Source organism: Salvelinus sp. IW2-2015, unplaced genomic scaffold (genome assembly GCF_002910315.2).
Source record: "Salvelinus sp. IW2-2015 unplaced genomic scaffold, ASM291031v2 Un_scaffold6944, whole genome shotgun sequence".
Taxonomy (NCBI): domain Eukaryota; kingdom Metazoa; phylum Chordata; class Actinopteri; order Salmoniformes; family Salmonidae; genus Salvelinus; species Salvelinus sp. IW2-2015.
This window is the reverse complement of record NW_019948205.1, coordinates 1-13,970: the sequence shown is the minus strand read 5'-3', so window position 1 is coordinate 13,970 and position 13,970 is coordinate 1. Positions and strand designations below refer to the sequence as shown.

The 13,970-nt window shown below is 39.1% G+C and overlaps 1 pseudogene; it reads left to right on the top strand.

The window, feature by feature from the left end:
* Positions 1–6,185, top strand: part of LOC112079114 (zinc finger protein 271-like) — an 8,527-nt pseudogene extending 2,342 nt beyond the window's left edge.
* Positions 6,186–13,970: the final 7,785 nt, after the last annotated feature.

Here is a 13,970-nt window from a genome sequence, read left to right as displayed (position 1 = left end):
GGAGGCCGTAGGAGGGCAACAACCCAGCAGCAGGACCGCTACCTCCGCCTTTGTGCAAGGAGGTGCACTGCCAGAGCCCTGCAAAATGACCTCCAGCAGTTGCTTCCTAAGTGGACAGTTTGATTTCACAGAAGTGTGATTGACTTGGAGTTACATTGTGTTGTTTAAGTGTTCCCTTTATTTTTTTGAACAGTGTATATTGATCAAATAAGCCAGAAACCAGATTCTGGGCCCAGTTATCCCTCTTGCTTCTCCTCTTCCGCGCTGTTTGATAGGAAATGACTGGTATAAGAAATATGGTGGAAACTAGCCCATGCCCACCAATCCAATGCTCTTATATTTGTGGGTTGTTTTGAACGATTGAACATTAAAGGAAAAAGGAGATATTCGAGGGATGCACCCAAATCAGAGGTTTARACTGAATTAATATAATATTTGGTTTAATGGTAATCTATGTAAAATACTTMTTGCGGCCAACAGGACAAAGCTAGCCCGTTCCCCTCCACCCTCCAGACCACAGGTCGACCGCCTCCCGGTACTTTACTGCTGGGTCTGGTCGACTGCAGGAAAACACCGGGGCAGAGTGGAACTGAGAGAGGAGAAGAGGAATATGGAGATTTMATTAAGTAAGAACCRTGGTGTGTGGATTAKACACAGTCTGTTTCTGTAACAATTTATTGATTMATTATATATTGATGAAAATATCTGGTCGATTTTAAGAAGTGGTTAAAAACAACGTTTGATTTCACATCATTTTAACATTCTGTCATAAAGAKCAAGAGCTSAACTAAATAAAGACTCCCTCACGAGATTGGCCTGTTGAGATACTCCCTGTTTGCGCATGTGTTCCAAGTGGCTGTCAGGTAAAAGTAGACGATAGCAGACAACATGATTCTTAGTGAAAGGGGGTGTTGTTGAACGTTTTCTTGACTGTTATAGATCACGTAAAATGTTATCCAGGAACTTTCTGAAGTAATATTAGGCTACGTGAGACGTTTATTTGTTCTAATTTATTTACGTTTTGATATTGAAGTAGATGTTTGATTGCTCTGGTCTAGGGGCGCATCAGTTGCAGCCTTGMGRAKMGAAWWTTCKMTYCKCAAGTCCCTAGTCATTATCTCTACACTACAACAAAGTAGTTAAACTGTACTGTAGCTTACAACATTTTATGCCATACAAAGAAACAATAGCTTCCAAAATGGATCGGGTAAGTCTGGTTTTAACAGTRTAGGCCTGCTGTGTTGTGCAAAATGTCTAGGCCTAGTTTTCATAATCTTTGATCCTCCACATTCCTGTGCTCGGTTTAAACGGCCGGACAAAAAAAACATGACGGGAAAACTTGTTGGGATTTTTTTCTTCTCCTTCAAAGTAGCCTGAGTATGTTTCGGAATTTGTGACTATGACCTAATTATCTCTCCTTCCTCAGAAAGTGTTCACATTCCTTCACTGATTTCGAATATATTGTCCATTATTTGACCAGATACTCAAGTGGCCGTTCTAACAAAGAAAATAAATGTCTTCAGCAATGGAAGGCAATTGGAAAAAGGCAAGATCAGGTGGGACCATTATAGCCAACGAGAGGGCAGATATTAATGGGGTTTACGAGAGGGCAGATATTAATGGGGTTTACATATTAATGGGGTTTACGAGAGGGCAGATATTAATGGGGTTTACGAGAGGGCAGATACACAGTTTAATTTCTATTTCGCATTTTAATCTATTTAGGATTAGGCATAACGTTAGAAGTGTGGTTAATGTTAGGGTTAGGAATAAAGTTAAAAGTGTGGTTAATGTTAGGGTTAAAATCACATGTTAATAAGGACAATGGTAGAAATAGGCGTGGTTTATGACTTTGTTTGGCTAACTAGTGACGACCAGGCACTACTCCCATATAAACTGTCCTACTTTTATCAATAGATCCTAACAACCCAATCGTTACGAATTTTATTTCGATTAAATAAAACAGAAGACAGCTTTTAGCCCGAGTTATCCCTCTCGCTTCGCCTCTTCCTCGCTGTTTGAAGGAATGACTGGCATAAGAAATATGGCGGAAACTAGCCCATTCCTCCACCAGCCCAAGGCTATTAGATTTGTGGGAAGTAGTGAACGATTCAACATTTGTGGAAAATTTGATATTCTAGGGATGCACCCAAAATCAGAGGTTTAGACTAAATTAATAAAATATTTGGTTTAATGTTAATCAATGTAGAATACTTATTGTGGCCAACAGGACAAAGCTAGCCCGTCGCCCTCCACCCCCCTGGAGTCCCCAGGTCAATCGCCTCCCTGTACTTTACTGCTGGGTCTGGTCGACTGCAGGAAAACACCGGGCAGAGTGGAACTGAGAGAGGAGAAGAGGAATCATGGAGATGTGATTTCATTATAAGAACCATGGTGTGTGGATTAGACTACAGTCTGCTTCTGTAACAATTAATTGATTTAATTATATATTGATTCATATCTGGTCGATTTTAAGAAGTGGTTAAAAACAACGTTTGATTTCACATCATTTTAACATTCTGTCATAAAGAGCAAGAGCTCAACTAAATAAAAAACACGTTTCTCATCTCAAGAGGTTACATGGAAATAAATACTATAGTAAGTGCCAATTGTCAAATAAAGTAACAGGGTTGACTGTAACAGGGAACTACTGAAAACAAAAAAAACACTACATTGTTAAAATAGTCCTTTAAATCAGTCATGAATCTGCTTGTGACAGGGGATGGAAGCTAGTATTGTGCATAGGGAGTAGTAATTGAATGCAATCTTAACCAAAAAAGTTTTTGTTAAAACATTTCTAGCATGTCTGTGTCTGGATAGAAGGGTTGAGATGCTCAGTTTTCCACCCAAACAGCAGAGAATTGTCAAAAAGAGAACCAGCTCACCTGCTTTTACTCTGATTTGACTATTAGTTGACTAATGTTTCTTATTTTTTTAAGAATAGTTTAACCATATTAAAACGAGAGTTCAGTTCATGTCAGGGTAGACCTTAAAATGAGGGACAAATGTAAATGAATCACTATTTACATTAAATAAATAATGTTCAGAAATGACTGTCAAAGTAACCAAATAACAGGGCTTTACATGCACACTAATAATTTCCTATTAATCTGATTATGGCAGTAGGCTGAGTTGGCATTAGCCATGTAAACACCTTACCTGCTGATCTTAATTGGGTAAGGTCATAACAGAAGGAAGCATACGCTTTAAAAAACACCTGGTTTTCTGATCAATCTTTAGAATGATTAGACATGAAACACTTTAATCAGAGTTATAGAGGTGTATTTATCTCTGCATGTTCTAGCACAAAGCAGCGCCAGCTAACTTCTTTTGACAGAGTGCAGTGAGTTCAGGAAAAACTGAAAATATGCAGCTTTATTTATCCGAACTCAATCAAATATGTTTAAAATAACATGGTCGCTGTTGTAGAACCTTTATTTTGATTGCCTWTTTTTTGCATTTATCAAAGTCCCATCAGGTAGCCTGATTTCAGATCTGTCCATATAAACAGGTTTATGASGTGAAATTGTTCTATTTTCCAAGCTTGTCAACGTTTAAATCAAACTCCTATACTAATTGACTATTCACAATAATCATATTATTCTGTGCTTGTAACCGTACTCAATGATGGTAAACCTAGGAGTAATTATTGTACTTGTTGGGTTAAAATCTTTCTAGACGTTAAGAAGGGTTGACGGAGGGACCTGTCAAAATGCTGAATTGTGTCACTTTAGCAAGTTTTTATTCATATAAACAATCTAATAAATAAAATACTCCATGTGTTCTGTATTAAATGACACTTTATTTAATATAACATAGATTTAAAATGGAATATTGGTGCACAATTATTACTGGAAAAATATCAAAAGGACGCAAAAGGCATTCATTTAATGGAAATACCGATCTGTTTATGGACCAATATTTGCAAAACTTAATGATTAAATGTCTCTGTTTCACAGGGGACAGCCCTAACCGTTGCTCTCTTAGTGGGAGGGGCTTATCACCTGGGGAGCCTCAACAATGTCATGATGCTGACAAGAAAGAGCAGAGTTTCTCCAGATCAGAACACCTCAAGAAACACCAGCAGAAACGTATAGGGAAGAAACCTCACCACTGCTGTTCTGACTGTGGGAAGAGTTTTGCTAAACAGAAGGAATTGATAATTCATGAGCRGATTCACACCGGTGAGAAACTGTACCACTGCTCTCAGTGTGGGAAGAGTTCAGCTGCATCTAAAACCTTAAATTCTCATCGGAAAATTCATACAGGGGAGAKRCCTTACACCTGCTTTGATTGTGGGAAATACCTCRATCAATCAGGAGCCCAGACTAAACACATACACACAGGAGAGAAGCCTTATACCTGTGATCAGTGTGGGAAGAGCTTTAAGAAATCAGGACACCTGACTATACACAAACGCATACACACAGGAGAGAAGCCTTACAGCTGTGATCAGTGTGGGAAGAGCTTCAGTCGATCAGGAGACCTGACTAGACACCAACGCATACACACAGGAGAGAAGCCGTATCGCTGTGATCAGTGTGGGAAGAGTGTCAATAATTCAGGACAACTGACTACACACCAGCGCATACACACAGGAGAGAAACCTTATAGCTGTGATCATTGTGGGAAGAGCTTCATTCGATCAGGAGACCTGACTACACACAAACGCCTACACACAGGAGAGAAGCCTTACAGCTGTAATCAGTGTGGGAAGAGCTTCAATCAGTCAGGACACCTGACTTTACACCAACGCATACACACAGGAGAGAAGCCTTATAGCTGTGATCAGTGTGGGAAGAGCTTTGCTCGAGATTTCACCCTGACTACAACACCAGCGAATACACAGAGGAGATAAGCCTATAGCTGTGATCAGTGTGGGAAGAGCTTTGCTCGAGATTCCACTGACTACACACCCAACGCATACACACAGGAGAGAAGCCTTATAGCTGTGATCAGTGTGGGAAAAGCTTCAATCATTCAGGACCCTGATTACACACCAACGCATACACACAGGAGAGAAGCCTTATAGCTGTGATCGTGTGGGAAAAGACTTCAATCATTCAGGATCCCTGATGAACACCAACGCATACACACAGGAGAGAAGCCTTATAGCTGTGATCGGTGTGGGAAGAGCTTCAATCATTCAGGATCACTGACTACACACAAACGCATACACACAGGAGAGAAGCCTTATGGCTGTGATCAGTGTGGGAAGAGCTTCAATCAATCAGGAGACCTGACTACAACACCAACGCTAACACAGGAGAGAAGCCATATAGCTGTGATCAGTGTGGGAAGAGCTTCATTCAAGTCAGGACACCTGACCACACACCAGCGCATACACACAGGAGAGAAGCCTTATAGCTGTGATCAGTGTGGGAAGAACTTCATTCAATCAGTAGAGCTGACTAGACACCAGCGAATACACACAGGAGAGAAATCTTACCCCTGTCTATGTGGAAAGTGCTTTGGTCATTCAGGGTCACTGATAAAACACCAGGAAGCACAAATGTGTTGTTTTTTATCTCCCTCTCCTGCACCAGTTCCAGATCTCTAAATACAGTTTCAATAGAAAACATATTGTAATGAGTCATCCATCTCCCATTCTCTAACAGTTTACTAAGTCTTATTACCATGGTAACCTGTGTAGCATAATATGCAGCTCTGGATCCATATGTATCAAGCGTCTTGGAGTAGGAGTGCAGTGTGTGTGTGTGTGGTGGGGGTGTTCAGAGCTGTATCTTATTTCAGTAACTCCTATTATCCTTTAAATAATGTAGAATTGTGTTTCAACAATAGTAGGTGGATATTCATGTATGAGGGAAATGTCTGAAGAGAGAGCCTTGGATTGTACATCTTGTCTCATATAATCATTGGTTCCTGTAGCTGCTGGTTAGAGCTATGAGGGGGAGAAGGTCATGACCCCCTCAGACCTTTTGGCAGAATGCCCAGTATATGTTYTGTAAGTTAAGATAGGAGACGGTGCCAGTCACATGCAGGAACCAAACGTTAATGATGAATAATGTATWTCATGCATGTATAACTTGTCTGTGTAAGCAGTGTATAAAAGAACTAACGGGACTGCCCCGAAAGAGCTCCTGAAGGACGTGTACTACGGTGCATTAAGTTTGTTGGAACCTTTCCAGCTTGCTGATAATAAAGAATGATTCATTTAAGTTTGACTTTGAGGCCCTGGTGGTAATTTCCAGAACACATGTATTCAATACAAAAATACATGAAATCTATTGTCTTATGTGAAGGAGATGTGTCGCACTGCATGAGGTAAATGGTGGTCACACCAGATACTGACTACCATTTTATTCTTAAAGTATTCTTGATCAACCAGATGCATATCTTATTCCCATCATGTGAGAACATCCATAGTTAGGCATAATCATTTTAGAACAGTTTACTGATTTTATAGAAACTTAACCAGTAAAATCATATAAATTGTGCATGTGTGTTTCCTATTGTTTTCAGTATATAAATAATATAATAAACTAATGGATAAATTTAATGGCCTACTACTGTTTTAGATTTCTGTGCAGAAACATATACAGTAATATAAATATTACCAGGTAATATAAAAAGTCTACAGGAATATATAATATCTACAGGTAAATATATCTACGTAAATATAATATCTACTGAATAATATATACAGGTAATATATAATATCTACAGGAATATATTATATACTATGGTAATATATACAATATATACAGCTATATATAATATTACTCGTAATATATAACTATATTACAAGGTAATAGATAATATCCTACAGGGAATATATTATATCTACTGGTAATATATAATATAACAGGTAAATATAATATTTCTACTGGTAATATATATATATACAGGTAATATATAATAATACAAGGTAAATATAATATCTACCAGAAGTAATTATCTACTGGTAATATATAATATCTACAGCAATAGTATAATATCAAAATTACAATAATTCATTAGAATCATTCAGAGCTGCAGGTGAAGGTGTCTTCCTCCACAGAGAAAAGAAGAGAACACTGGAACCTGTAGCACCACCGGTCTCTGACGACAACCCCAAACCCACCTAACATCTGTACAAGAACGGACAAACATCTCCAACTCCCCAAACAATATCCTGAATACTCTACTGTACTGCGTTACTTCTACAGACAGTTACTCCTGTGCTGTAAAAGACCATGAGATTCTCACTCCACAGTGTGTGAGTCTGGACTCTCCTAAATAATCATCTTAAGTCATCAATCAAATTAAGGCCTGTGGACCAATAGAATAGACATTGGGGAAAAAAACAAATCTGTAACACTAGTAAAATATACAGAATAAAGAAAAAGGTAGAAAATGGCTATGTAGTTATCATTTATACTTTGTAGAATAATACTTTTTAATAAGCGAACGTAACAAAAAGTGGAAAAAATCAAGGGCGTCTGAATATCTTCCGAATGCACTGTATGTGTCATATTTTTTATTCATTTTAAAGAACCAGTTCAATACATCTAAACACATGAAACTTCTCATAATCGTGAGGAATTTGATCAGATACATTGTGTTTCAGGTGTTCATGGTCAGAGCTGTTTGAATGTGACTTACACAAAAGGAGTACCAGTATATGTGCCTTGAAGGGTCAAACATGGACTTACCTGCCACGTAGAGACATCCCGCTGGAATAAACTCACCAGAAGTATCCTGGTTAACAAATGGGGAGAATCTGAGTTACTACAGAGCTAAGCCACGGACCCAAGTAGCAGCGTCAGTGAATACCATCCAACTACAGACAAGGACGTCCACCCTGAGAATCACAGGACTGAGAGAAGATGCTCTGAATACAAGTTTAGATTTACAACAGGAAACCAGAGTATGCCAGGTTCATTGAAGTACCATCACTATAATCATGAGAATAAAACAGAGGATTTACATTTTTTATTAACCTTATTTTAACTATGCAACAATAACGCCTACCAAAAAGGGAAAAGCCTACCCCGAATTTATGTAGAAAATATACAACAAAAACACATCATACAAGAGAGACTAAAGACAACACATAGCCAAGGCAGCAATCACACAAACAACACACAATCGGTAGCAACACAACATGACAAGCAACATGTAAGCAACACCAACATGACAACAGCATGTACAGAACACAACATGAAAGCACACAAGAACGTACAAACATTATTGGGCACAGACAAAAGCACAAAGGCAAGAAAGTAAGAGACAAAACAATACATCTCTTGATGCTTCTCCATTGTTATTCACACTGAACTTAGTAACTAGACAACAAAGTGTGAAAAACTCTGTCTGTGAGCTAATATGTCTTGTGCATAATTTAATATATTTGTATGTGTGAATCTGTGTTGCATGATACTGGGCAGGAAGGTTGGAGTGTCACTACCACCACTCAGAGTATCTGTGCCTGAAGGGTCAACAGTGGAGTTCTGGTCCTGCTCTTTACACATATCCCAGGTATACAGTCACAAAAGAGACATCATGGTGCTATAAGACTAAAGACTGTGGAAACCATTCAGAATGATGAATCGTGGGAGTACTATGGGAACAGAGTGAGTAACTCACCTGAGAATCACAGACGTGAGAGAGACTCAGCTAATACTGTTCACATTCAGACTCAGATCAACAAGGGTCATCAGTCTTTCAAAGGGACAATGAGAGATATTCTGCAGTCCTGAGTCAGGCTGTCTGTCACAGGACACATTTTGTAATTGCTTTATCAGTTACCATTAAAGAAACCTTTGGAAATCTGTTTAATTTGACATGATACAGTACATTACAAATACAGTCGCTAAAATGTAATATGAAGTCTGTTCATTTGATTACAATGGTTGTCGTTGTTTTTAATCACTAGGCCCGAAGGCAAATGTTCCAAACAACAGTGACAGAGGACAGAGATCGCATTGACTCTGAAGCACACCATACCTCTGACTGACCACCCCAGCACATCTGCGACAAGAACAGGCAACGTCTCACCAACCGAAAATACCCAAAATATCACCTGTACCTTTAAGACCCAGTCAGCATGAGATACAGACAGATTATTCCTGGCTTAAACGGCCATGAGGATCTCCTCTCTCCTGAAAAGACTTCTCACTGTCAAATTTGGCTTTGATATAATTTGTGCTCCCCCCCTCCTCGCCTCTCTCTCTCCCAGGTCAAGTTTACACTGTCATAAATACCTGTAGAATACTGCCATCAGTATTGAGGGAGAGAGTCTACCAGCGCAAAGAGATTCCGTTTCAAAATCAATCCCCCAAAAATTTCTATTTTTGAGAATGGAATTGTCCGTGGACATTAAAGAACAATCCTGTCGAAGTTGTTGACACACAAACTATATCTCGTAATGTGTACATTTCCCAAGCTGTCAGGTTTACATATAAATATTGTGAAACGTATGGTGATTAAAAACTATTTGTGAAAAAGATGTCATGTGATGTTAACTTCTAAATGAGAGTGGTTTTCATATAAAGAATAACAGTTGAATCGGAAGTTTACAACACCTAGCCAAATACATTTAAACCAGTTTTCACTCATTCATGACATTAATCCAGTAAAAATTCCCGGCCTTAGGTCAGTTAGGATCACCACTTTATTTAGAATGTGAAATGTCGAATAAAGTAGAGAGAATTATTATTGCAGCTTTTATTTCTTTCATACATTCCCAGCGCAGAAAGTTCACATACCACTCAATAATTGGTAGCAAATGCCTTTAAATGTTTAACTTGGGCAAACGTTTGGGTAGCCGTCCACAATAAGTTGGGTGAATTTTGGCCCATTCCTCCTGACAGAGCTGTGTATCTGATCAGTGTAGCCTCCTGCTCGCACACGCTTTTCATCTGCCCCAAACATTTCTATAAGGATTGAGGTCAGGACTTTGTCAATGGCCACTCTAAATACCTTACTTTTTCCTTAAGCATTTATGCCAAACTGAAGTATTGCTTGGGGTCGTGAATTTTAGAAGACCCATTGCAACGCAAGCCCTTTAACTCCTGACTGATGTCCTTGAGGAGTTGCTTCAAATATATCCACATAATGCCTTTCCCTCTATCCATTCATTTGTGAGATGCACCGATCCCTCCTGCAGCCAGAGCACCCCCACAGCATGATGCTGCCACCCCCGGCCTTCATGTTGGGATGGTGGTCTTCGGCTTGCAAGCCCCCCCCACCTTTTCCTCAAACATAGCGATGTCATTATGGCCAAACATTCTATTTTGTCATCAGACCAGAGGACATTTCTCCAAAAAGTACATCTTTGTCCCCATGTGCAGTTGTAAACCGAGTCTGCTTTATACCAGCTTTTGGAGCATTGGGTTCTCCTGCTGGCGCCTTCCAGGTTATGTCGATATAGACCTGTACTTATATAGATACTTTTTACCTGTTCCCTCCAGCAATCTTCACAAAGGTCCTTTGCTTGTTTCTGGATTGATTTCACCTTTTCGCCACCAAAGTACGTTCACTCTCTAGGAGACAAACGTTCTCCTTCCTGAGCGCGTTTGACGCGCGTGGCCCATTGTTTATACTTGGTCTATTGTTTCTAACAAATGACGTGTACCTTCACGCGTTTGGAAATTGCTCCCAAGGATGAACCAGACTTAGGAAGGTCTACAATTGTTTTTCTGAGTCTTGGCTGATTTCTTTTGATTTTTCCATGATGTCAAGCAAAAGAGCACCTGAGTTTGAGTAGGCCCTGAAAGTACATCCACATACATCTCCAAATTGATTAAAATATGTCATTAGCGCTATCAAGCTTCTAAAGCAATGACTTCATTTTCTGGAATTTCCAACTGTTGAAAGCCACAGTTACTTAGTGTATGTAAACTTCTGAACCACTGAATTGTAATAAGTGAAATAATCGTGTAAACAAGTGTTGAAGAATTATACTTGTCAGCACAAAAGTAGAGTCCTAACCAACTGCCAAAACTATAGTTTGTAACAAGAAATTGTAGTGGTTGAAATTGAGTCTTAATGACTCCACCTAAGGTATTAAACTTCCGAGCTTCAACTGTAACTAGTCAGTGGCCACACCCCGTGAGCTAGACATCACATTAGCGGCAAAAACGCCCCTTCGTCCACAGAGTATAAAAACCCACTACTACAAAATAACATAAGTCAGAAAGCGGCACGTCATCCACATGCTCTGAAGATGCTACAACTTCTATAGCCCAATGTAACCAGAAAAGCATGGAGCGGGGCACATTGCTAAAAAATTGTTAAACTCTGAGACTATCGATTCACTACAGGAAGGGCAATTCTAGACGACATGAATTTACAGTCTGCAGCTAAAATACAGAAACCCTAGAACATAACCTATAATAAATGGAATAACCTAGATAGATAAAGTAATCCTTCTAACCCCCCCCCCCGAAAAATTAAGCACTATGTAAAGGTTGTTCCACGATATCATAAGGTGAAGCACCAATTGGTTAAGTCGCGTCTGGATCAAGACGTGCTGCAATGACTTAAATGTAAATGTAAAATTTAACGAGAATACAACAACCGTCCAAAGCATCTATCTTGAAACATTTCCGAATGTACTCTGAAGTATCCATTGTAACACCTACAAACCACCGAAAACCATTGCTGACTTCTGGAAAGTTAACCAGAGTCTCTGATGAACTCTTCAGGATGATCTATGTTTTCAACGGAGAGACAAACAACAACATACAACGTAAATTATGACATTGCAATTCTGCAGAATGAGCGACCATTCATGTGCAAAGTATTAGCATGCCATTATCAACTAACTGTGCTTGTAATCCATCTTGCTCTTTCGCAGCCCCACCCCTTTCCTTTTTTACCAAGCCTCATAGCGGCTTCGTTTACTAAGACCTGTTTCTTTGTATCACGTAGTAAACCCAAATACCTACTGTTGGTGTTATGTTAATTATTTAGTTAGTTAAGTAAATCAATAATATTACATAAGTATATTCCTTAGAAGGCATCAAAACACGTTGAAGCAATTGTATACGCTGATTCATGATTTAGGGCTAGGGTCGGCAATATTCAGGGGTTTGCGGATTTCAGTAATGAGAACTGATGAGTAATATAATACATAATGAGAATGACTAATCATAAACAGAAAATATCTAAATAGTTATATTTGCCGGAAATTGACACCTCCAAACACATTTTTCCATGGTGCTCCGGCTCCTAGTTAATTAAAGTTACATGATTAGTTAATCACGTAATAATAATTAACATTAGAGAATTGATTTGATAAAAATAACAGCTTCACATTTAATGATAGTCCAGAAACAACACACTCTCTAAAGAGACTCTTCACGTCACATGAAGTACAATACCAGATATAATCTCACTGTCATTTAATTCTTATATTATCTTTGGTTACACTGTGTGTTCATTTGTAGGTCATCCGCAACACTAGATGGCCCAAAGAGAGTGCCAGTATCAGTCAGTCCTTCTGGTAAATAGTGAGGCAGTCAGTGACTCTGACCTGCAGCAGTGATGCCAACCCACCTGTACAAAATACACCTGTACAAGAATGTTAACCTCACCAAAATCATCAGGACAGAGTTACAGCATCACTACACAGCTCTGAGACAGTGGAGAAAATTACTTGAGCTGAGAATACAATCGGAGCCCAAAAATCTAACACCCAATTGATCCTTGTAGCCTAAGATACTTTTTTATTTAAGCTATACGATAAACATCATATCATTCTTTTCTTTAGGAACAACGTCTGTAGAATCATTATTGTGGTTCTGTTCTCATCTTCTGCTCTCTCTGGACTCATGTGTTCAGTGAGCATCTTCTAAAACTTATCTTCCACTTTACATTTTCATTTTAGAAACTTGATTGCTATTCAAGGATTTATTATTGCATTTTAAGCATTATCATTATTTTAAACAGAAAGAAGGCCTCCACATCCCACCATGTCACAAGTGATAACAGCAGACGACGGAACAGTGAAGTAAAGATCACATAGTATTTATTAATGAAAAATCTCAAGAGCACTACACCCTTTACACCTCCACACCCTATCCACCAGTACATAATTTACGAATCACTTACACCCTGTTACACCTCCACCAACCTGTGACATTAATTACTTACATCACTACACCCTGTTACACCTCCACAACCTGGGACATTAAATTTACGACATCACTACACCGCTGGTTTTACACCCCACACCTTGACACTTAATTTACTATAGTCACTACACCCTGGTTACACCTTCCACACCTGGTGGACATTAATTTACTACATCACTACACCCTGGTTACACCTCCACACCTGGACATTAATTTTACTATATCACTACCACCCGGTACACCTCCACCACCTGGTGACATTAATTTACTACATCACACCACCCTGGTTACACCTCCCACACCTGGTGACATTAATTTACTACATACACTACACCCTGGTTAACACCTCCACACCTGTTGACATTAATTTACATACATTCACTACACCCTGTTAACACCTCCACACCTGGTGACATTAACTTACTACATCACTACACCCTGTTACACCTCCCAACCGTGGTACATAATTACTATATCACTACAACCCTGGTACACTTCCACACCTGGGACATTAATTACTACATCCCTACACCCTATGCTGAGTAATGTGTTTTCTGAAAACCTGGCTCAGCAACTTTTCTTGATAAGGATAATTGTATAAATGGTTACATTGTGTATCGCCCTGTCGAGTTAAGAAGGGTGGGTGTGGCTATATATGTAAAGACTAAATCCTTTAAGTGTTGGCAAAGTCTGAAACATTGTAAAAACAGTGGAATGTCTTATTGATATTGAAGTTTCAAGCCTCATAACTGGATATGCTGTTATAGGTGATGCATTTTCTTCTGTCATGGAAGGTTGGCCTGTTGGGAGGTTTAGGACCCCCATAAAAACTTTTCCCCTTTTCTCTCTCTCTCTAATCTATAGAGTTGGACTCGTGAAAGCCTTCCC